The 25,543-nt window shown below is 51.1% G+C and overlaps 1 long non-coding RNA gene across 1 annotated transcript in view; it reads left to right on the top strand.

Moving 5' to 3' along the window:
• The window catches only part of LOC134477243 (uncharacterized), a 94,332-nt gene that overhangs the window by 51,725 nt on the left and 17,064 nt on the right, over window positions 1-25,543 (top strand). The window contains exons 5-6 of the long non-coding RNA XR_010049159.1: window positions 18,713-18,893; window positions 19,205-19,253. This is a non-coding gene — a long non-coding RNA (uncharacterized LOC134477243). The remainder of the gene's footprint in view (window positions 1-18,712; window positions 18,894-19,204; window positions 19,254-25,543) is intronic.

Raw genomic sequence — 25,543 nt, 5'->3', positions numbered from 1 at the left:
CACAGCCACAAACACAGCTGTGGGAGTAAACCATTTCACCGGGCCGCTCTGCAACTCTCTCATTCCCTCTCTGTCTCTCTCTCTCTCCCTCTCTCCCACTCTCTCTCTTTCCCCATCTCCCTGTCTCTCCCCACCCCTCACTGAGACCAGCTGGCTCTCAGTATAGTATAAGCTGGCTTTGAACTTCCTATGTGGAAGCCTAGATTAGGCTCCCATTACTTACAATTCTCCTGCCTCAGCCTCCTGTGACGGGATTACGGAAGGATTTCCAGAGATGCTTGCTTAGTCCTCAGTTTGAAAGAGAGATGATAGCTCGATCGCTCGCTCCTAGGAGAGCCTAACTACAACTCAGATTCCAGCGGCCAGACTGTAAACCAACACCTGTGCACTCGCTCGGGCAGTGTGGGGCAGGTTTTGCTTCTCAGGTGGCCCTCAGCACTCTGTTCTGCTCTCTGTCCCTCAGCGAGGCTCAACCTGTGCGTGGGTCCTGCTCGCAGCCTGTGGTTGCCTCTTTGCAGCTCAGCAGCGTGAACTCATCTCTGAGCCTCTATGTTCTCTCTGGAAAGCCAGGCTGATAGCACTTGAGGCCCAGCCTTGGCCGGTTCCCTCCCCCGTGTCACACCCAATGCCAGGCCTTCTTATTTGTCTAGCCTGACCTTTCTCCTGCTTTCCAGTCCTGCTCCCGGGGGCCACGTGCAGGCCAGCTGCTCTGGATTCCCCTGGTCCCCTCATCTGGAGTTGTTTTTCTACCTCCATCCTGCCCCATTAAGTTCCTTCCCCCTGCAGTAGCAGAGCAACCTTTAAAAACAGTACATGCCAAGTGCTACCATCCCCCTGCTTGCAAATGTTCCAATGAATTTGTGTTGTATTAATAACAAAAATCTGACTTTTCTTCCATGTCTTGAAAGAGTGATGTGATTTGTCTTGGATCCATGACTTCTAATCTTCCTGCCCCCTTGGGTCCCAGCTCCTACAAGGCCTTTCCATCCCTGACTGGTCACACCCAATCCTGCCCCAGGGACTTTGCATATGCTCTGACCTGGATGGGGAATGATCCTTCTAGGGGCTGGGGATATAGCTCAGCAGCACTGGCACCTGCCTGGCAAGCGCAAGGTCCTGAATTCAATTCCAAAAACCAAAAGAAAAAAAAAAAAAAAAAGAGAAAGAAAGAATGATTCTTCTTAGGGTTTAGGACTCAAGTCAAAATCAGCTTCCTCTGATCACCACCGAGGGGTTTATTCTTATTTTTATTTTGTCATCCTGATGCACCTCTTTCTTGTCTGCTTTATTTCTTGTCCTCTTCCTTTCTCTTATGAAACAGACTAATGACAAACCTCACGGCTCCTGCCTCCTGCTTGTGGTTTTGACTAAAAGAATTTTGTGTGCTCCATTCTGAATTTCAAAAGCAATGAGTAAAATCCTCCGGGTTTATTTGTCTCTAAATAGCTATACGCGTCCAGACAAAATAAGTGGTCTCTAACATGTTCAGCGTTTCCACCGCCTGCCTCTGTGGGTCAATGGCTCCTAACGGAAAACCAATACTGATGATGGAAATGTGCGGCGTGCCTTCTCCAGCCGTGGGCTTCGTTTCTGTCTTTACACTGAGAAATTCAGCAACATAAATTTCTATCACTGGTGGGAAGACAGAATGGAAAGTGTTACATGAACCCAGGCAGAGCCCCGCATTTCTGGTTCTCAGGGTACTTTCTCCCCTTTCCCAATCTCCGCACCCTCCGTGGCCTTTGACGATTGTTTCCTTCTCACCGGGAAAGCAGAACATCTCCTTCTAATGTGGATTAATTTTAGGTGCCTGAAATAATTAGGAAAAGCAGGTGAGATAAGCAGAGAAGGTATTTAAAGTTTTGTAGAGTCGTTTGACTTCAGAAGGACTCGATGCTTAAATTGATTTCTTTCTGGACGTAGCATGAAAAGGGGCCAGCGAGGGAACAGAAATAGATGCAAACTGGAAAAGTGGCTCCCGGAAGCTGCTAAAATACGCTCTTGCCGGCCACTTCCACCAGAGTTGGCCCCTGTAACCGGATGAAAATGGTCCAGGGGGCTGAGGTTCAGCAGGGGCCGTGCTGAGTAACTCGGCCCGGCCTGCGCTGGCCACCGCTGCCCTGCCCTGTGCGCTCTCTAGGAAACTGACGGACGAGCTTGCAGCAGCCTGTGTTGGAGGCGGACCCCGGGTGCGACCTCGGCCGGCTCCTCCTCCTCTCTGCTTCCTGGCCCCCGTGAGGTGAGCAGCTGTCCCCTGCCAGGCCCCTCTGCTGTGTGACTTCCTTCTTGGAGTCAGCCGGCTGTGGACCGATACCGTGACCCCAAATCCACTTCCTCCGTCCGAATTGTGGATTGGGCTCTGGTGTATCAGCAATAGCAAAGGGACAGAGGCCCTCCTCCAAGCACTGCCACTGCTGTGTCGGGTCTGTGTGTCCCTGACAGCCTTCTGCTGGCTTCCCAAGATCTCCGCCGGTGCCACAGGAAGAGGCGACTTTGACCATTTCTCCTGAGTCCACACTGAGCATTTTTATGGAAACTGTGCCAGCTTCCTCTGCCTGATGGCCGGACTGCTGTGTGCACACTGCAGACTTGACAAGACTGGGTGTTTCAGTCTCAAGGTGCACCTGCGTACACATGACCCAGATCTATCCTTTTTTATAACACAGTACTACTCCACTGTGTCTAAGGAGCACCAGACACACAAGGTCAAATGGTGCATCATTTCTCTCATACGAGAAATCCAAGTATGAATAAAGAGCCAAATACAAGACAGGCAACAGAAAACTGGGAGACAGAACCTGGGAAAGGGACTGAGAGATGGAGGGAGGAGAGGAAAGGAGCCTTAAAAGACGGTGTGTTGTGCTCGTGTACCAGCTCCCCATGATGAGTGTGACCAGTCTGTACTGCAAATGTGTGCTGCACTAATACAAATTTTAAAAAATGGCTACTGGGAGAAAGAAGAGGTCAGATTTCTGACTTCCTAGGGACTCAGACAAGAGGCTAAAAAAGAACCGTAATCATGAGGACCATCTGCCCAGATGTTTCTACAGAGGGCCCGGGATAGGTTTTAATTTTGACTTTCCTTAATTAAAAAACTACAACCCCAACAACACAGCTAGCATACTTGTAAGAGAAAAGCAGGCCTGCGGCATCTGCGGGATGAAGCAGCAGGGAGGCGTGGAGGTGGTGTCAGATGAGTGCTGGCTGCAGGGGTGAGTCAGGAAGCTGGGACAGGCCTTCCTTTCCCAGAGAGCCTCGAGTGCAGCAGGTCACCCTACAGGCAGTGATGAGGAGAGAGGATCACACAGGGTAATCTGCAGACACCGTCCGAGTGGATCCCGCCTGTGGGAGAACGTTGGTACCAGCGATGCACACGCCTCTGTAAACACATGCCCTTGTGTGTTCTTTGGGCATGGAGATGAGAGAGTGGCAGGGACTTTGGGTCATTTTCCAGGTGCATCAGAGCTGGAAAGCAAGGAGTTGATTCCTTCTGACGCTAGTGCATCAGATGCCCAGGGCCCTTGGAGGGTCTTCATTATCAAAGTCTGTGGCAGTCATTACGGTCACCATGGCTGTTGGTGCTGAGACATGGGAAGAGGGACAGATGTGATTCTCTGCACCTGACCCCTGCATGGCGCCCACCATCTCCACAGCTTAGTGCTATTTTGTCTCCGCAGTCCCTGAGAGCTGAGCCTGAGCCTTTGTAGTTTCTCCCAGCGCCAGCATGCCATGTGGTAAGCGCAGACCCTTCGGGTGTGCACCTGGGCCAGGCATAGGTGGCAGCACTGGAGAGGCTGGAGCAGGGACTCCGAAACCTGGGGCAATGTGAGCTCTCCCTGCATTTCTGCTCTCCTTCCCCTAAACCCTTTTATCAGCAACACTGCACCACCAAGCAAACCAGCAGGGTGAGGCCCTGTCTGTGTGTGTCTCCATCCCTCCTTGGGGACTGAGATAATCAGAGAATAGAAAAGTGACCCAAACGTGACAAGAGGCACAGTTACCAGAGACTTAGACTTGGGCCTGGGCCCCGGGGGCCTAGCTGAGAGTGACCCACTTCTTGTGAAACTAGAACCTCGAAGTCTGCAAATCAGAAGCTTCTTTTTGGTTTAGGGGTGGGTTTCCCAGGGGGAGATCAATTTTACCCATTTGCATGTGTGGTTTTGCCAGTGTGCGCTGGGGTTTCGGGCTCAGTCTGAAGTTCGTTCTCTGAGGGACAGAAGGGATTTGTTCCTTTGTGCTGACAGTAACTGACAGTGGGTGCCTGCTCAGGGGCTTTGCCCTGGTGGTGCTAGAGAGGTGGGTGTTCTTGGAAGTTCCCCCTCCCCTGGATAAAGTCTGCTCTATTGGATACAAATGCTCTGTTTCTTGTAAGATAATGGGGCGCATTGTGCATGTAGTGGGGGGCAATGGGGCCAGAGAGGCCCTGGGGGCTGTCAGGACTCTGTAGGTTTGCGTGTCCTGGTAGGCAGGCAGGAGCCAGAGTTTGTGACCTAGGGCTGGGGCTTGGTGGGCTTCGGCTAAGGGAGAGACCAGGCTGTCCGGATCCCAGGGGGAGATCAAGGCTGAGTGGGGCCAGGAGACAGTCACAAGCTTTTGGAGCTGGTGTTCATTTCTTTTACCTTCCTCTCTCTCTGCCTATCCCTGCCCTTCCCTGCCTTGCTCTTCCTTTTCCTTCTCTTTCCTGGGTATTGAACTCGGGGGAACTGAGCCACATCCCTAAATCCTTTTCTATTTTTTTTAAACTTTGGGACAGGGTCTCCTTAAACTTGCTGAGTTGCCCAAGCTGGGTTCTAACTTGCAGTTCTCCTGCCTCGGCCTCCCAGAGTGCCGGATTGAAATAAGAGGTGGATCGAGGACCAGGAAACAGCAGGAGGCACCGGACAGGAATCAGAGGCCAGAGGGAGAAGGATGATGATGTCAGGATATCAGAAAACCACCAGGCACACGTCATCCTGACCCCCAGGATGCCCCCTCACAAGTCAGAACAAAAGTGCAGGAGCTCTGCCTGGTTTCACATCTGCATGGCAGTTCTGATGCCCTCTGGGTTTGGGGCCGCAAGACCCTTCCTGTTTAACCTCCTATAGCCTAGACCTCCCCTTCCGGATGTGTGGGCCGGGCCAGGACTCCTGTCCTCCCGGCTCTGCGGGTCCCTGTCCCCTCTCCCCCTTGTCCATTGTATTTTCAGATGTCTGTATTTTTTTTGGTACCGGGGATCAAACTCACGACTGTGTGCTTGCAAGGCAGGTGCTTATACCACTGAGCTAAATCCCCAGCTCCAATGTCTGTATTTTAAATACAGCACATTCCTGATTTTGGAGAGCATTTTTGCACCATAATACATATACTCTTTTCATTCTTTTTTCTTGACACATATTGTTTAGCAATTCAAGAATTTTTTAAAAATATAAAAGTTACACAGCTTACAAATTAGCTGTAACTTAGGTGATCCAACAGAGTATTTGGGTGTGAAGAAAGTCAGGTGGCTTGTGAACTCTCATACTCAGGTAGCTATAGTTTATTTTCTGTTGAAGTACAGTTTGGGGAGATTTTATATGAAAATGTGCTCAGAAGTTTCAGTGCCTAAGAAAATTGTTGCCAAATACTAAAATCTTCAAACTAGGTTATTCTTCAAGACATGCACTAACATGCAAAGTTTTAAAAAATATGTGAAGTCTTAATTTCCCTTTCTGTGATTCAGATGCTGAGATCCACTCTTTGTTTCTCTTTTGCTCTGTTGGTGGTGCTAAAAAGATCACATTTTTAATGATAAAATTTTCAGGACTATTTTTGCTGTATATTGAGGGGTAACTGAAAAATGTGGCAAAAGTTTAGCATAGAAACTATTGCAGCAAAGGACGCCTTGGCATAGAATCCCTTCTGCTTTAAACACACTCATCCCATCGTTCTGCCGCTTTGTACAGCAGCTCTGGAGTCCTCTTTCCTGAGGGTCTTTACCTGGTATGTGTAAGTATGCTGACTGCGGCTGCCGAGCGCCATCCCAGGGAAAAGCAGCTCCTAAAAACTGCTCTTGTCACTGGATCTGGCTGGCCCTGTGTGACTTGCGGCTCTTTTCTAAAGTCAAAATGACCATAAAAGGGTGACGTTTTGAATCCGTTCAGGACATCAAGGCAGCCAGGACAGTGCAGTTAAACCCTCAGGAAGAGGACTCCAGAGCTGCTGCAGGAAGCGGCAAGGACATGGGATGAGTGTGCTCAAAGCGAGGGAGGAGATTCTGAGGGGGATTCCTGGCGATGTCTTTTACTGCAATACACTTAAGACGTTTAAACACTGACTGAATTTGTTGATTGTTCTTTGTAGTGAATGAAGTCAGGATCTTTGGATAGGTTGACGTGGTTGTGTCATTGTATTTAAAAAGAAAACCATGATGAGAAAGTGGGAGGGGTTCACATCTGATCACACAGGCCACACAGATACACTTGGTCTCAGCACGCGGCTTCTGCTGTGGGAAGAGCAGCATCTTGTGCACAGATGCCTGTGGTTTTCACGCAGAGCTGCGTGCGTGGTGCCTCCCTGTTTGACCAAGTTAAACTCTGCTGCGCTGCTGGTCCCCTGCGGTCTTGTCCTTTGGTAAATTAAAGCTTGCTGGTTTATTTTCCTAGCACCGGCTTATCTGACGTCTCCACATCCTGTTTAGTTTGGGTTTAATGTGTTAATCTCGATCCTCAGCTGAAGGCTGATTTCTGTAAATTGCTTACTAAAAAATCCGGCTGAGGGAGGAACATCGCTGCCCTCGGCAGAAGATCTTTCCCTCCATGTTCACACTTTGGCTCAGTGCGGCAGAAGAAACACACCAGGCCTTCCAGGTGGCAGTAGGAGACTCTGAGTGTCTGCAGATTGAATTCCAGCAGCCAGATGGAGGGCTGGGTAGCGCGCCCTCAGCAGCAATGCGATTATTAAATTTCTTCAATAAAGGGGAAAAACGAGAGAGCACGTCTTACTGGTTTCTAAGTACCTGAGGGTGCTTACAGTTATTCAGTGTTATATTCTTGCAATGGAATTTTCTCCTGCAAAAATACTCACTCTTAAAACTTCAAAATAGCAACATAGCTGGGTGCAAGTACTTGGTGATTCCACAGGATCCCATTTTTAATGGTGTTTTTTAATTTTCCCCCGCAACATGGATGGAACCCAGGGCTTCTGAATTGACCTACATTCCTAGGCCTTTAAAAAAATTTTTTTTAATCTTGAGATAAGATCTTGCTAAATTGCTCAGCTGCCCAGGCTGGTCTCCAGTTTGAGATCTTCCTGCTTCATCCTCCTCCATAGCAGAGATGACAGATGTGCACTGCTGTGCCTGGTTCTAATAGCACCAATGGTGAGTGGAAACCGTGGCACCTTCCGATGGATCTTCACTGGCATTTAGGGATGTGGCTTCCGGGTTCTGGGGGCTGAGGGCTCATGGAGACGGTCTCTGCCTTCTCGGGCTTGGATACAGCTGGCCCCCAGGCCTGAAGTAGGAGCACTGTAGCTCATCCTCACTCCAGACCTCAGCTCTTCACTGTGCTCTTAGCAAATGGACTGGGCGCCCCTAACCTAGCCATGGGGGAGAAACTTAGCAACAAGGCCAGCAGTGACTGCCCCACCACAGGGCAGGGCCAGAGGGGCACTTGTTCAGGGTCAGAGAGGCCAGGCTGCCCCAGGGCTGCACAGAGCTGCTCACCTCTCCCACAGGCAGCGAGCACACAGGGCTGTCCCAAGGGCCGAGTGACTCAGGGTCCTGACACTCAAGCTGCCGGAGCCGCTAGCACCATTTATGCCACCACCTCGAAAGAGAAGCCACAGCGGGGCTGGCTTCCTTCCCCCAGCCTGTGCCAGGGCACTCCAGACAAGGCATGGGGTGTGAGCAGTGAGGGGTTGCCACACTGCCCCTCCAGTGGCCAGCAGCTGTCATGGTGGTGAGTGAATGACCGTCTGCAGGTGCTATTCTCAGGGGAGTCTACCCTGGCCCTCTGGGCTTCCCTGGGTGATGCCCCAAGGCTGAGGATCAGTTCCTGCTGCCAGCCCTTTACTGGGCTACCTGGAGCCTGTCAGGGTGATCCCTGACAGCCATCATGAGAGTTCATCCTCTCCATGGGTGCCCATCATGGGAGTCTCCTGGGGAGCCCACACTGGGGCCAGTGGGGAACTCAACAGGCACAGGGCTCCTGGCACAGCAGGTCACCCGAAGTCCAGAGGACTGGGCACAGGGTTCACAGGATGTGCTGAGTTCAAGGGGCAGAAACCCTTTCCTGCAGTGAAGCCCACACATTGGCTCATGTAATTGAAGTGCTGCACGTGGAACTGGCAGCTGTGGAAGCCAGGCCAGCGCCCAGCCACCTTGGGGCTATGTCCTTCTCCTGGCCCGGATCACCTGCAAGCTTTTTTCGCATGGCAGGACTGGGCCCCACACAGTTTCCGATTCTGGCAGGTTGACCATAGAAAATAAGGGGGACTTCCTTCTACCATTTCTTTGAAGGCAAATATTTTTATTACTGTTTTGCTCTTTTCTAATTAATGGTACTGCTCTATTCAATATTCTGTTTTGATAAGTTCTTTAGTGTTCCATATTTCATCTCATTTTGATATACATGACTGAAAGAACAACTATTATAAAGATAACAAAATATACTGTGATACCTATTACTGTTATCCCAGTAACCTGCTGTGAAGTTCTGTACTAATTTCACTGTACGATCTTAGTTGGCTTTATTCTGACTTGTTCTGTTGTATACTTTCAAAATTAAAAAGAAAAAAAAAATAAACAGTAGAGAGGACTGAAAAAAAAAAAAAAAAAAAAAAACAACCAAAGGCTGGCAGGGAGCAGAGCGCCTCCTGCGACCTTCAGGAATCCAGAAGCCCTTGGAAGTCGTGCTCTCCCCTGACCCTGTTGCTGTGGCCAGCATTCGGGGACACCCTGGAGCACTGCCCACTGCTGGTTGCTCCTGGACAGACCCGCCCGGCGAGGTGGCAGGGACTTGTGCAGCCCTCAGGGACCCACTCTCCTTTGAGGAGCCAAGGCCTAGCTTTCTGGCCGGATGCCGCTAGGGTGACTCTGAGCTTCAAATGTTCTGGTTTCCTTCCTGGGAAGCACAGACCTGGGCCACCACAAGGTCAAAGCCATTTGAGATTTGCTGCTTCCTGTATGGGTGGCAGAGCCTGGATCCTGCTGGCTGATGGCTGCAGTCGGCCAGGACCTCCCGGGGAGCCAGGCGGGGGTGGGGAGTTGGGTTCTCATCCCAGCCTCTCAGCTTGCTGCAGAGCTCAGCCCTGGCTCTCGGCTCTGGCTCTCATCCATTGAAATAGATGATCAGAACCAGGTGTGGTGTGCATGCCCGTCTGCCATCTAGGAGCTCTGGGAGGCTGAGGCAGGAGGATGGAAATTTCAAGCCCAGCTTGGGTAACTGAGTGACTCAGTGAGGTCTATTCTCAAAAAGAAAAAGAGAAAATGTCAGGCAGGTGTGAAGGCCTTTCATGTGGTCTTTGGTACTACAAAGAGAAGGAGAACAGCATGAGGAAGAAGTAAACAGGAGGGGGAGGATGATGTAGAGGTCAAGAGGGAGGGGGAAAGGGAAGAGAGAGAGAGAGGGAGAGAGAGAGAGAGAGAGAGAGAGAGAGAGAGGAAAGGGGAGGAGAAGGGGGATTGGACCCAGGTCTTCTGCATACCGGGCAGGCTAAGCTACCTCTTAATTCCTTATTTATTAGAGGAACTAAATGTCTCACTTGGTGCAAACCAGGAACAAACGGCATTTTGGACCTGTAATACCAGCACTTGGGAGGCTGAGACAGGAGGGTTGCCAGCCTGAACTGCATAGTGAGGCCCTTGTCTCCAAAATAAAAATGAAAGCAAAACCAAACCCCAAGCACCCCAGGTTCTCCATGCTGGTAGTTTTAAGAGATTGCTGGGAGCTGTGCAGGTTTTTCCTGCACTGTGAATTCAGGGCCAGCAGGGGCAGGAGAAGGACGCTTGCTGTACAGTGGAGACCGTGACATTTGTCCCCTCGGCGTGTGCTCAGGGAACCAGCATTTGGGGTACACCTGGAGGCCCCGAGTGGGGCGAGGAGGCCTGGGCTGTGCTCGATGGGTGACCACGAGCAGTGACTCCCCCTGCCCAGGCTGTGCCAGCCCAGGTTCTTTGCAGTAATGGGACAGAAATGTGAGGCTGCTGAGCGGAAGCCACTGCTGATCTGGTGCCCTGCACACGGCCCCAGCCCTCTCTGGATGCGGAGAAGGGGCTGCGTCTCTCCACGAGGCCTGGGCCCAGGTTTCCCCATCTGGCAGTGGAAGGCAGTGGGGCTTTGTGCTGACTTTTACCCTGGATCGGGCAGGAGAGGGAGATAGCACTCACCAAATCCCTAGACAAGCAGAAACAGGCTTGGCATTCTACCCATTACTTGCTAATTTGTCCCCGAGATACTTTCTCTTTTCCTCATACGAGGTGAAACAGACATGGAAAGTTAAGGGAATAAAGCCAGAAGTAAGTGACAAAGAGCCAGGCTGAGGAAAGCAGCAGTGGTTTCACATCACATTCAGCTTTGAGCTAGGCAGCCAGGGTGAAGAGAGAAACACTCAGTGGAAACCTCCCCGGAGCAGGAAAGATTCTGCCAGTGAGATAGGGATTATGAAGCTCATCTTTTCTAGTATCTTCTATTCTAAAAAATTTCATGTCCGAATTTTTATGTTGACATCTATGAGTGAGCTAAGACGCAGCTTTCTCAGCAGCAGTAACAGACTGCTCAGGGAAAGTTTGTGAGATGCCCATGGACGGCCATAGTCTAGAGGCCCAGCTCCACTAGGACTTCTGGCCTGCCTGGTTCCCAAATACAGGAGTCACTTGGGGCCATGGGAGACACTCGTGGGAGTCAGATATGGTGACACAGGCTGCCAACTGTGAGGTCCCAGGCAGCTCCATCTCCGAGCTCTGGCCCGAGTGGTTTCCCACCTCACACATGGCCATGCGCCCCATCGCCATCCTGGTGTCCAGACGTCCCCCAACTCCCCGTGTCACTGCTGGGAAGGTCTGTATGGCTTTTCCTAGGCTGTTCTGTCCAGCCCTCACTCCCGGACCTTGGGAACCCTCCTGTCTGCAAAGCATGGCTGTCATCTCCCTTGGGAGTGGACTCAGGAAAACTGGGGGGCTGGACACTGCTGTGGCAAACTTCAGGGTGAACCCCGTGCCCTCTCCGTGCATCGGGTAAAGAGGAGAAAGGAGCGTGTGCCCGGAAGCCGAGGCAGCAGGTCACAGCCGTCTCCCTGGGCAGTGTCCCAGCAGTGCCATGCTCCACACACCCAGGGGACCCTCAGGGCACCCAGGGGACCCTCAGGGCTGACCTCCAGGCATCTCTGTGGATCTCAGCTGAGGCTGGAGTCGGAGGACACAGTGCCCATCTCCAGTGGGTTTGCGTGACCAAGCAGGTGCGGATATTTCAGGCGACTACGAGAAGACAAAGGAAAGGTCCAGTGCTGAGGCCTTGGGGGTGGCTGGGAGACAAGGTCGGCTCTGGTCAGAGCCCTGCAGAGGCCACTGGGGGCGGCTTAGGCACTGGGCCTGGGGTGGTGAAGAGGGATTGTTGCCATGGGGACCGGAGAATGACTGGAAGAGGAAGCGGCCCACGGCAGTCCTGGGGTGGAAGGAGGTGATGGGGGAGGGAGGAATGGAGGGGAGAGTCCAGGGAGCAGGGAGGCCCCAGGCTTCTCACCATGGCATTGGGCAGTCACTGGCAGTGCCTTTCATCTTTCTTTTCTTTTTTGGGGGGCAGCATTGGCTGCTGGTAGAGAAGGGCAGGAAAGAGGAGAGAGGCCGAGGGGCACAGAGGGAGGGGCTGAGCCGCTCAGGGGAGCAGAGACTCCAGGGAGACCAGGGTGGGGCTGGGGTGACTGTTTCCACCTTGCAGCTGGGGAGGGGTGGGAATCCCACGGCTTCAGGGACCCAGGACCCTGGGAGGCCACCTGCCCGCCCGGAGGCCTCGGTTGTGGCCATGTCAAGCTGGAGGCCACTTAATTTTTCTTTTTAACCTTCCATCTGGGGTGTCTGCTGGGTTCCCAAGCTGGTTCTCACTGTGGAGGGCGTTTGCTCAGAGGTCTTGGGATACACTGCGTTCTTCTGCTTTTACTGAGGTCTTACCCTTACTAAGGTCTGAGCAACTAAATGCCACTCCACAGCCACTGCCTCACCGCCTCCTTCCATCTTGGGTTTTTTTTTTGGTTATAAACTTTCTTTCTTTTCTGTTGATTTGTGAGAAAAACTAATGAACCCTGCCAATTTCTACCTTCATAGTTTTTGTATATTTTTATTAGTATACTTTGGCAGTACATAACGTTTACATTCTTTTTTTTTTGAAACAAGATTTTACTCTATAATTCAGGCTGGCCTTGAACTCACTATGTAGTCCAGGCTGGCCTCCTAATGATCCTCCTGCCTCAGCCTCCCAAGTGCTGGGATTACAGGCCTGTGCCACCAGGCACAACTAGTGATTACATTCCCTGTGGGGAGTTGGTTTGTGGACCTGAAACATCTTAATTCCTTTTCACCCCCTGTCCCTCCCCTCTCTCCTTTCTCCCTTCAACTGTCGGTTCCTTTCCCATTTCAGAAAGAACTACTTCCCTCCTTCCTATTATCTTTTATTTTACTCTTAATTTATATTTTGTTTTTTTAATATTAGAGAAAACATGCAATACTTAAGCTTGAATGTTTGATTTATTTCACTTACCAGTGTGGGTTCCAGGGGTAGCCATTTTCCTACAAATGACTCATCGATCCTTCTTGATGGCATAGTAGTACTCCACTGTGTGTGCACACCACATTTCTTTATCTACCCATCTGCTGGTGGACATAAAGGCTGCTTCCAAGATGCAGCTGTTATGAGCTGTGCTGCTGTAAACATGGGCTTTCTGCCTTCAGCTTTGGTGTTTCAGTGTAGTGAATGCCTGCGTTTTACTCAGTAATGCATTCTGTCGTGCAGTGTATGCTCCCTGACCCCTGGCTCTGTCCTAGAGGAACAGAAGAAACTGAAAACGTCAGCTGCAAAGTACAGCAGAGAAAAGGACGGAACAGAGGAGCAGGGTGCTAAACAGGACACTCATGCAAATACGCTCTTCCACAAAGAGTGGCAGGAGGCTGGAGGGCTTCCTGGTGGAGGAGTCCTCAAACGCCCCTGAGAAATGGGCAGTGGGCGAGGCAGAGGAGAAGAGGAAAGTGTAGGGGGGACCAGAGCAGAACCGCAAGCGCCATGCAGGGCAGGCGGCTCTGACCCGTTAGTGCTAGGCAAAGCTTAAAGTAATAATAGAGGCACGGCTTCCAGCTTGCACAAGGTCTTCCCGGGGATGCCATGGGACCCCGGGGTGCTGGGAAATGCATGCTGATCCTCAGCAGGACCAAGAGTTTGGGGCCATCTACCTCTTGCTCCTCTCTGACTTGGGGACCTGTGGGTTGCCACTGCTCATGGTAAGGAGACCTCCTCCTTTCGGTTACCCTGCCCTGGGTCCAATTCCAGGAGGACTACAGTGTAAAAAGAATCACTGATTATTTTTGATGGCCAAAATTGTAGGGTTCCATCTGCCAGCATTTGGAAATAAATATTCCATTTTTTTACATCTGGTCTGACCCCACCCAGATGGCATATGTAAATGTATGTGTTAAGGATATTTTATATTGGGGTGTGTGTATGTGTATGTGTGAGAGAAAGAGGAGAGAGAGAAAGAGAGGGAGAGAGAGAAGGAGAGACAGAGAGACAGAAACAGAGACAGAGAGGGAAAAGCAGTGAGAGGGAGATAGAGAGGGAGAGAGAGACAGAGACAGGGAGAGAGGGAGGCGGTCATAGTCAACTTACTGTGAAAGAATTTGCATCCATGTGATGACAAGATGCTTGTCAGGGGTGATTCACAGGCACAGAAAATGACCATTTTTTTGTGTGTGGTGAGAATATTTTCCACCAGCTCAGAAGGAGCAGCTTCTAGAAATGGTTGCAAGTCATGTTGGACGTGGAATGTGAGCCTCATCTGAGACCTCATATGGAGGGCATCCTCGCCGTAAATATTTAGCATGATTCTACCTAAGTATTTATTAAAAACACGAGGTGTTATTGTAAAGGAATTCCAGGCTCCCCGCGCCTGATGTTGACGAATGCCAGCGTGTTTGGTTTTACCTTCCCGAGCAAAGGCTCTGGAGTGGGCCCGCCGTGGGATCCGTCCACCTACACGCTGCAGATGGCTTCATTTTATAAGAGACGAAACTGCATTTGGTGGAACTGATTAAATATAAAAACACGGCCATCTGCCATTTATTCCAATATAAAATGGCTCGGGCAGATGCTGACATCTTTCTGATGACTGATTCAGCCCTGTCTAGGGAAGACGCTGGGAGGCTCACAGCTGCCGGCTGCTCAGGCTACGCAGAGCTGCGGGAGCAGAGTGGGCAGCTCCACAGGATGTGGCCGGTGAGCCAGAGCAGTGAGCGAGCTGAGAAGCTGCACATCCCGACCCGCTCCCCGCCTCCCGGGACTCCTGGCTGTGTTTAACAGGGGAGACCTTTACTGCACACACCACCTCCTCCTACGTGCCCGCTGCCCTCACGCTGGGATAACTGGAGGACTGGTATTTGCAGAAAATAGTGAGTGTGTTCACATGGCAGCGTGTGAAACTTTTCAAATGCTACATGTGCTCCTGCTGGGTTTTAAATTGTTTTTTCTAAGTGGACGAGAGGGTTTCATTTAAAAAGATGTTGTTTACCAAGAAGCCATGCCACATGTTACAGCATGGCTTGGAAACAGCTGCACCTCTATTGCTTAAACTAATGCTCTTTACAGAGGGCAATAAAGTATATCTTTTTTTTCCTTTTTTGTCTTTTTCATTTTTATCGGTACCGGGGATCGAACTCACAACCGCCTGCTTATAAGGCAGGTACTTATGCCGCTGAGCTAAATCTCCAGCCCTAAAGTACATCTTTTATATAGGAATATTTCTCTCTCTCTCCATCCCTCCTTCCCTTCCTCTTCCTCTTCTCACAAAGGCCCTTTCACTGAGCTATATCTCTAGTTCCTTTTAATTGTTTAAAATTTTATTTTGAGTCAGAGTCTTCCTAAGTTGCTAAGTTACCCAGACTGGGCTAAAGCGTGTACCCTCCTGTCTCAGCCTCCCAGCATGTGAGCATTATGGGCATTTGCTTTGATACCCAGGTCCTGTGTAACATTTTTCTTAACGACTTAAATAATTTTAGGAAGAAAATGTAGAGATCAAGATGTTTACCTGGTCCCCTGTTTATGAGATTATTTTCTTATTTGTATGACGCTGATTAAGATGGAAAATGGTTTCCTTAAAGACAGAGGAGAAGCTGGCTTTCCTTGTCATTTTCATCACAGTTTAAAATACTGAATTGGTTCTGAATAATTAGGCAAAGTGACTTGAGAATATTTCTGCATATTATTTTTAATTGAATATAGCAAAACTATGGCTATCAATGCATTTGTGCTAGCATGACATATATTCAAATGCACAAAACTGGATAGTCTATATAGATGTAATTCCATTTCCAGGCTCACAGAGGACTCTGTTGTTTGGATTTATGCTGGTCCATTAATTTTCGATCCATATCCTCCTGTCCCTTTATCCTACTGAAGCTTTCTGCTGTGGCCATGGCCGTGTGATGATAGCCTCTAAGGTCACTGTGTTTGTGATGACCCCTAGGGATGCTGTACTGCTGGGTCCTGGGAACTCCAGTTCTTGGAACTTCTGATTCCCAGGAACTTCTGTTTCACAGGAGCCCAGTTCAGGGTCTTCTGGTTCCCATGAGCTTCCGGTTCCTTTCCATCTGTTCACCTTCCGGTGCTTAAATCAATTTTTACATTCTCTCTACCTTCTTATTTCCCCCTCGTATCCATTGCTCTCTATCCTGTTGTTGCTTTGTTCCTCTCCTATTTTCCCAGATCATAGTAGGAGTCACCTTTTCCGCGGGGTTCATAGGAGAAGATCTGATAGGATAGTTTCTTTGCTGTGGTGGGGTCTGTGCCCCTCCCTCGGTGTGCTTGGCTGCTAGCCCACGTGACCTCAGGCCTGGGCTGTCGTTGGAGCAGGCTCTCGGCAGAGGTATTGTCGTCAAAGTGAGGTTGGAGGTGGTCTCTCACCCGATGTGACCAATGCCCTAAGAAGAGGAAATTAGGCTGGAGATGCGTGTGGAGAGGGAAGATGTTTGCTAGTGGATGTCTGTGAGCCGGGGAGGAGGCCTGGAACAGATGCCCTCACAGCCGCCAGAGAAGCAGCCCCGCACACGCCTGCATCTCCACGGTTGGCCTCCAGAACTCAAAAGAACCAACTGTCTGAATCTCCTAGTTTTTGGTACTTGGTTCCAGCATCCTAGGAAGCAGTTTGGACATCATCTCTGCCCTCATGGCTCCCACAGGTCAGGAAGGGTGTCACCATATATCCGGACAGGAAGGTGGGCAGAACTTCTCGGAAAGGCTACCTGAACGGGTGGGAAGGCTTTGTGCAGGAGGAAACATTCATCTCCCAACTTCACCCATAAACCACAAGTATTTGGGAGACATTTAGAGCAGTGTCTTCTAGACAGAAGTTAGGCTGGTGACAGAGATCTGGGACGAGTTTTGTGTTGTCACCGAGGTACTGTGGGTAGGTTTTCTTGCACCCTGTGCCTTCAGGGTAGAATACTCATCCTGCTTCTGCACCTGATTTTTATCAAGAACTTCCTGTCCCAAGAGCAAAAGTTGTTGCCTCTGGAAGCCAAGGGAAGGCTAAGACATCAGGCTGAACTGTGAAAGGAGCATCCAGCCAGCTGCCTACAATCAAGTTCCCTGGTCATCTAGGAGGACACGCGGTCCCTCATGGCTCTGTGGGGAGGCTCAGTGCAGTGGGGCAGTTCTCTCTTGGAGTCCTGGACTTCGGACCGTGTGGTTAATGGGGAGGGGAGGCTGTAACTACACTGTACTTCTCAGTTAGTGGTACTGCTGTTAGTGGTACTGTTCACACCCACCCACTCATCTTGCGATGAGTGATATGAATCTGAGAAATGACTGTAGAGAACTTGAACCAGCGGGGGTACCATGGAGCTCTTCCCTGTGTGAGAAACTGGGCCAAAAGCATATCTACTGATCCAGCTAGGTTCACCCACTAGGGACAGGTGACTCTGTTCAGTGCTCAGCTCCACAGCACCCTTGACAGCCTAACAAGGGGCCCAAGTTCACAAGTCCCTGAGACTGGACTCCTGCCTCCAGCCAGTGTGATCACTGCAACACAGTGGAACCAACAAAGGCCATCTAAAAAAGGACATCTTCACGAAAGCCTGGAAGCCTGATCTTAATAAATGAGCCCCTGTGGTCATCACACCTCTGGCTTCTTTTTATTAAGGAGAAGACACAGGCCACCTGCTTCTGTGACCTTGGGCAGCCTGAGTTTGGGGGCCTTTCAAGGAAATCATCTTCGAAGCCAGACCAGTGGGAATAAAAGTGAAGGTGACAGATGAAAGTGGCCACCGATTCCTGCTCTGGGAAATATCTTTTAATCATAATTAAATCTTAATCCTTTGAATTAAAAGAAGGAAAGCAGATTGTTTGCTAAATCACTGTGAGAAGCGTGAGGTTCACCGAGGAGCTGGAGAGGTGAATTTTAAGTCGCAGGCAGAAGGCTGGAGTGGTCGGGCCCCACCACACCCTGCCTCACCCAGGCCTTCCCACCTCACCTCCCTCCCGCCTCTGTTGGCCGTATCTGGTCCCTCTGCCCACAGACCCGCAGCCCGTTTGCACTGGTTTTCCTGTGATGGTCATTTTCATTCTTTCCTCTCCTGCAAGCAGATTTTCCCCACCATATGCTCATTTAATCCTAATTACGGTGCACAAACATCTTGTGCACCAAGTGGTGGGGTCCCCCCAGGCCCCCTGCAGCTAAGTGCTGTGTGACCCGTGAAACTGTCTCAGTCTCCCCAGGCAGCTCCCTAGAACTCAGCCCTCTCCACTCCATCCTACAAATTCACCCGAGTGCAGAGCATTTTGGAGCCCTGAGTAGGAATGTCATGGTGTCCACCTGCTCCTGAAGGCCGTCTTGGTGACTTCCCTGTCGGGGGGCAGATAGCGTGATGGCTTGACACTTTTGTTTGCATGTGTCCATAATTCATGTTAAAAATTTAATCCCAAAAGTAAGAGTCTTAAGGGGCGGTGCTTTGGGAAGGCATTAAGTCAGAGTAACACCCCTTAAAAAGCTCCAGAGCTTTACATGACCCCTTTCTTTACTATTGCCCTTCTGCCATGTACCAGGTACTATTAACGAGGCGGAGGTCAGCTCTCTCCGGACATCAGATGTGCTGGTATCTTGATCCTGGGCTTCCTTGCCTAGAATTCTGAGATATAAATTCCTATGATTTGACAGCTTAACCCTGGGAGACTGTGGTAGGAGGTTTGCAAGTTTGAGCCCAATCCAGGAAGCTTAGTAACTTTGCAAGACCTCATCTCAAAATAAAAAAAAATTAGAAAAGGGCTGCAGAGGTAGCTTAGTCAAAGGCCCTGGGTTCTACCCTCAGTACTGAAAAAAGCACTCAGTTTGAAGTGTTTGGTGACAAAACCCCGGACTGAAGGAAAAGCTATGCAGGATAGAAGTTCAGTGTCTCTGAGTGCAGGACCCGACAGCTTGAAACTGGGAGGTGATTATAGAGAGAAAGAAAGGCAAAAAGGAAGAGAAAGAAGAAATACCTGACAGCAGCACTGTTCATTTGTAGATTTCTCCACCCAGTAGAAGCTTCTGGGCTTGGCCGGCGGACGTGCAGTTGGAAAGCTTTGGCTGGAGGTCCCGTAGGGGAAAATCAGTACAGGTTTGCTTGTGTTCCTCTGTGCTCCTTGTCAGTGGCAAGTTTGGATCCCTTTTGCACACCTGGTGCTGATGGCAATGGAAGAGGAAAGGTAGGCAATGGTGCCTCATAGTGAGAAAGGGTGGAGGTGGGGGAAATGCCCGATGATGGATGCCCTGGGATCCATCACGTTGCTTCTTACACTCATTTGCTGTTTATGATTCTGAGCAGGGAAACCAAGCCTGACACAGACGCCGAAGATTAAAACGGAATCACTATTTTTTAATATGGAAGCAAGACTCAGGGGGTTTCGATGGGAAATTGCAGGGCGCAGAAGTTGGGGTGGGAGGGACCGGGTCACAGCCCCTGCCAGGCACCTGCCCCTCCCATCCTGTCACACTCATTTGTCTCTGTCTCCTCCAGCAGGAATTGATTTGCTGATGTGCAGCCTCAAAGTTGGAGCAGATTTCAGGTAGGACTTGTGCCATGCATGGCAGAGCACATGACAGGCGACTTGAGAAGTCAAAGCTGCCCTGAAGTCACCACGGCAGCAGCATCTTCTCTTCCCTCAGTCTGTGGCCTCTGATCCTAGGATGCCACCATGGTGACACCAGTGGGCACACAAATCTCTTCCTGGCTGGGAGCAGCTGTTGAGGGTGCGTTGGTTTTACCTGCGGCCCTCTGCTCACTTGGTCACTCCCTTTGGGGTACAGCAGGGCCAGTGGAGCTCTACTTCCTGGGTGACATGGCTGCTTGACCGTTCTGCCCCCGAGTGTCTCGGCAACATATTCCCTGTTCCTAGGATGTCACTTTCTCAAGCGTCACCTCTGTGTCATTTTCTACATGTGCTGACATTGCCCGAGAGTACCTGAGGTTATGCGGTCCCACAGCCCTGGCACTGAACAGAACCAGCAGGGAAAGCAGGGATGGACTGGGAAGTGACCTGTGAGCCTCTCTTCCTGCTGGGACTGAGCTATCATTTCAGCCATCATGGTACGCGTTCATGTCACGTGATCTTTCCTCTCGTTCTCTCTCTCCACCAGTGCCCTTTCTATAAGGCACTTTGTAGATCGATACCAGGTCTCCGGTATCGAATCATTGATTCGGATGCGTTTTCTCATTTAGAGGCCATTTGCAGAGAGAGAGAGAGAGAGAGAGAGAGAGAGAGAGAGAGAGAGAGAGAGAGAGAGACAGAGAGAGAGAGACAGAGAGAGAAAGAGAGAGAGAGACAGAGAGACAGAGAGAGAGACAGAGAGAGAGACAGAGAGACAGAGACACAGAGAGACAGAGACAGAGACACAGAGAGACAGAGACACAGAGAGACAGAGACACAGAGAGAGACACAGAGAGAGACACAGAGAGAAAGAGAGATAAAAATCATTTTCCCAATGAAAAGGAGGCTTTAGGAACTTTGCCGGGGGTCAGCTATGGCAGCAGAGCCCATTGTAAATGATGCAGTTGTGACATTGGAAGCTGGTTGGGGTCGTACTTTACTACACAAAGCAAGTTTTGGCTGTTGCAGAGGGAGCTTGTCTTGCTTTGGTGGCCGAGGCCTTTGCGTAGAACTCCCTGAGGCCTTGCAGGTAGACCCACAGAGTGACACAGAACTGCGTGGGGACATCCGAGTGATTCTTACTGCAAGCATAATGCTATTCCTCTCCTGTCAGTCTGCAGAGGGGGAAAAATTAAAGGGTCATCCACAGATGGAGAGGTTCACACGAACACTGCGTCTGCCTCTCTGGCCTTTCATCTCTGTGCTCTCCCTGTGACTGTGTCCTGCCCAGCTTGGGACTCGGTTTCCCTACTCACCCCTGCACTGTGTGACTATGGGAAGGTTTTTATTCATCCGAGTGTGGAGCAGTAGTGTTCACACTCACCGTGTTATGCTGCAGGCGCATAACACACCTTACTTCTTTTCTTTCTTCTTCTTTTCCTTTTTGGTACAGGGCTCAGACTCAAGATCCCATTCCTGCTAGACAGGGTCTCTATCCCACTCCATTCTTCTCTCCACCTGCTCCTTCTGACTCTTGGTACCTTCCCATATGGAAGGGACCTCCCTACCTCTTACTCTCTACCTTTTATTTTGCTCTTTAATTATACTTAATGTATATTTTTTTCCTCACATAAGAGAAACCATGTGGTGTTTAACCTTCTGTGTCTGATTTTATGCAAAAGTTTCTGAACTGTAGAACTCCCTACCTGGCTGTCCATTTGATTAATGTATGCATGTTTTTATTAGTATATGCTTGTGACTCACAGTGATTACCCTCCTTGTGGGGTCCATGCACTTGAGTGTATCTTAGACATTTTTACTTTCCATCCCTTTCCCATCCTCTCATTTCCCCCCACTTGATACCCCCTTCCCATCTCTCCTGATGACCTATGTGGTCCCTGTGTGCCTCAACTCCCGGCGATCCTCCTGCCTCAGCCTCCCAAGTGCTGGGATGACAGCCGTGCCAGCACTTCTGCTCAGGATGATACATTTCCCCAGCCTCCCTGCCCCACCAGTGGCCCGTGCTCCTGAGGTTGGCCTAGTGGTCTGTGTGGGGTTTCCTGATCTTCCACTGCTCCTCGGCATCCTTGAAAGACTCCAGGCCCCTGCCTGGAAGGCTTGGGGTCCCAGCTGCTTCTCCAGCAGGGATCCTCAGTGGGGCACAGTCCCCGGGGTCCATCCGCAGCAGAACCCGGGTTGGTGCTGCAACCATCCTGAAGCACAGCGCATGTGCTCAGACAGGGCCTTGAGGCCGGGTCAGCAGGCAAGGATGGCCATTGGTTGATTTCCCAGGGCAGATGCAGCCGCTCCCCCTGCCCCCAGCCACCCTGCATCCCCCAGGCAGTTTGTGAGTCTGCCATTGGGATGCACGTGAGTTTCATTTGCAGTCAGATGGGGAGATGGGGCCCCTGGTGCAGCCCGGCCCTGTCGTTGCAGCTCCCATGGGGCCAGGGTGGCACCTCCCGCAGGCCCTGCCCACTGCGCCTGCCCCTGCTCCGTGAGAAGGCAAAAGGGAAAGGGAGGGGGGCCTGGGGGTGGCCCTTGGGATGTGCGGTCTCAGAGGTGCAAAGGGGCCTCTCCCGCCCCCTCCTCCCCCGTGGGTGCTGCTTCTTCCCCGCAAGTCCTGGGCAGCCCCAGAGGACCATAGGGCTGAGGCTCCTACCTGCAGCAGGGTGTGTGGGGGACTGGGGTAGTCTGAGATCTGGGGTCCCCTCTCCGAGGTCAAGAGGTGTCAGGCAGAAGCTCTGGCGAGGGGCCAGGTGGGCCATGAAGGACAGGCCTCACCTGAGCTAGCTCCCGAGGTCAGAGAGGGCAAGAGAGGCAGCCCGGGCCTTGCAGTGAGGACACGGTTCTGTGGGGCACAGGGTGTTGGGCTCAGGGTTGGGGCTCAGAAAGGAGGCCAAGTAGGTGGTGGACACCGTGAGCACAGACAGGACAGGGGGTGAGTGTGAGTTCCAGGGGCAGATGCGCTGGGACAGAAGCCATCTCTACTGGCCTGGCATTCCCTATAGCTTGCCTCCCTTCTCCCCTGTTCATCTCTTGGTCTCCTTCCCATTTGCAAAATGTCCATCTCCCTCTCTTCCTGGGCCTATCTTTTATCTTGCTCTTCAGCTATTCATAGCTTGCGCTTCTTATGCTAAAGAAACCTTTCAATATTTAACCTTCTGGGTCTGATATATCTAGGGTCCAAGGTGCATCCATGTTGCTATGCATGGCTCAGGTTTATCCTTCTTGATGGCACAGTAGTACTCCATGGCGTGTGAACGCCATGCTTTATCCATTGGTCTCTGGATGGACATTTGGGCCGCTTCTGAGATTTAGCTATTGTGAGTTGTGCTGCTGTAAACATCAGTGTGCTCGGATCCCTGGGATACGATGACCTGACCCCTGTTGGGAAGATGCCTAGAAGGGGAAGAGCTTGGTCCAGTGGAATTTCCTCTTTTGGTTATTGAGAGCTCTCCACCCTGAGCTCCTTGGCAGGTGCACTTTCACTCCCTTACCTGCTGTGAGTTGGGGTATCAGGGTATTCCCTTGCTCTGCAGGCCTGCATTTGTCAGGTGAGGGCCAAAATGGGATCAGCTTCCCAGGAGGTACCGATCAAACAGCACAGCGTGTGAGAGGCATGGGACCCAGCGGCAGGGACTGAGCAGCAGGGCCCTGGGGGAGGAGGCTCTGGGGCCCACAGGGTCCACAGGGCTCACGATGTCATGGTGGGTGCCCAGGACGGTGGCGGAGGGGGAGTGGAAGAGATGGGGAGGGGGAGTGGAGGGTGAGGCCCATATAACACACAGGCTGGAAAACCCACTTTGAGTCTGCCCAGGCATGCAAAACCATCACCTGTGATGCTCACCGAGTGCTTTCTGGGGGCTAGAGAGCTGGCATCCCCTTTTCAAAGACAGAAAATCCAGGTCTTCTGGAGGAGACAGAGCCAAACTCAGGAAAGCTCGATGCAGCCAATGCTGTGAGCAGTGCAGAGCTTCCGGAACGAGGTTCCTGTGAGTGATCCCGGCCCCCACACGCAATCCTGCGGGTGCACTTTGATTTCACCGCCATTGATCAATAGGCTGGTGACTGCTGGTGATGGCCAGTGACATGATTTAATGAGTCCAGCTAAATTATGTGCCCATGGGAGCAGATGTGTATACCAAAGAGGAGAATCACGATTACCTTGGTGCTGGCCCCTCACCCTGGTGGGTCTGCATGTGGCCAGGAAAGGGGCCTGTGGTCAGATCAGTGGTGCAGGGAAATCTCTATATCTGCAGGACCAGAGAGGGCCACGTATGGTCTCTGACAGTGAGGGAGCAAAGCCTTACTGATCAGGAATACCCAGCCCACTGCAGGCCTCGGCTGATGGGTACTTGGGCAGTCACAGTCCTTTGCAGTGACCCCCAAATGTGGCCAGTTTCCAGAGGGGCACACCTGCTTTTACCTGGTTTCTGCCCCTGTGTGTTTCTCTGCAGGCACATTCTAGCTTCTCCTGCTTCAGAGGAGGAGAATCAGGAGAAGCAGCCAGGTGCAAGTTTGAGGATATTGGGACAGTGAATTCTTTATTTGAAATATAAATATTCCAAAGCTTGGTGTCTAGGAGAAAGGGACTCTCACTGGGTGTGGTGGTGCATGCCTGTAATCCCCGCAATCAGGAGGCTGAGGCAGAAAGATCAATGCGTTTGAGACCCACACAGGGAGATCATGGTCTCCCTAAATTACATAGTGAGACCCTGTCTCAAAAACAAACAAAAAAGCCCAAAAATAATTAAATGAGTGAATGAATGAATAAAAGCTGTTATCTAGGAGATTTCATACAAGTTTAAAGTAAACATGGGAAGGAGCCAGAATGATGATCGAATGTTTTCGCTATGGGCCACACACTTTGGGCTCTTGCAGGATTTCTTTTTCTGCATGGTGAGATCTGCTTTCCTGGCTGCCACCATGACAAGTGGTACTTCGGACGAAGGTCTTGCTCTCAGACTCCCTGTGCTCTCTGCCTTTGTGATCATGGCAAGCTCTGGAATCTGTTTTCACCTTAGTAAATCCCCCCCGCCCCCATCTGTGTAGAGACACAGTACTATTTGCAGCGCCTGGTGGGCACCGGAGAGGAAGTATTCACTGCGTATGGTCTTTGCTTCCATGGTCACTGTTACCTTCACCAATGGTTCCCTAACTGGGCACTCTAATCTCTCTCATCCCCACTAGCAGCTGCTGGCCACGCTGTGGGGCGATCCTGCTGGCTTCTTGGACTCCCCACAGCCTGGGCACACAGCTGTCAGATGGAAGCAGACAGAGGCAAGGATGTGGGGAGCTGGACTGGGAGGAACACGAGGAGCCAAGACAAAAAGACCTGGGCAGCCCTGAGGTGGTCCTCCCGAGTGCCACTTCCCCTCAGTAGTGAACGGAGTCCTTTAGGGAAAGTTTTAACACCAGGACTGATGCAAACGTGTCCCATCTTACTGGGGCTGTGGCGTGCACGGTGTGTCTAACCTTCCAGTTGCTTCCATGTCTAGCACCCCAACTTTGTGCGTGCTTACCGCACACAGATTCATCCTGCCACAGCTCAGAGGATGGAAGGCCAAATTCTGTGCCTCCTGCACAAACTATCTCCATGCATTCTTAGCTTCTAGCTATGTTCCTCACATGCTAGTCCTTGCATTCGTCTTCAAAATGCATGTCTCCAACCCCTTTGGTCCCATGAGCTTCCCTCTCTCTCTCTGACTGCAGTTCTGCCCACACAAACCCTGGATAATAGACTAGGCTGATCCACTTCCTTCCACCAGGCCTTGCTTCTGCCCCTGACCCACACTGCCGGCAAATTGTCACCTTGTCAGTGGGCGAATCCATCATGGTCCAGTTCCTCCCCAAAACCTGTCAGCTGCCATCTGGGGCTTCTGCACAGGCATCCTGGGGAACGTGGGAAATACAGCCATCAGGAGGACACCTTCACGGGCTCTGGGATGGGGACCTGGACATTGCTCACTGACCCTGAAGATCAAGGATGGTGACCAGATAAACTCAGGAAAGACTGTCATGGTTGTGAACTGTGGTGGGCCAAGGAGAGGGCAGGGATTTGGGTGTGAGTGGGCACAGGGGCCATAGATGCTGGCCACTGAGTGGACATGGAGAGAAACGGAGGAGGAAGAGGAAGCTGGGAATCCCAGGGTATTTGCTGGGATGTCATGGATGATGCTGACCCAGTTATTCCAAGGGTCTATTCAGTCACTAAGGATGAATAAAGATTCCAAAACTGATTTATAAGGTCTGTGACAGGGAAGGCA

Source organism: Cavia porcellus, unplaced genomic scaffold (assembly GCF_034190915.1).
Source record: "Cavia porcellus strain 051 isolate PalLab524CR breed Dunkin Hartley unplaced genomic scaffold, mCavPor4.1 scaffold_8, whole genome shotgun sequence".
NCBI classification, from domain to species: domain Eukaryota; kingdom Metazoa; phylum Chordata; class Mammalia; order Rodentia; family Caviidae; genus Cavia; species Cavia porcellus.
Note: the sequence above shows the minus strand (reverse complement) of the source record. Positions and strands in the feature narration are given on the sequence as shown.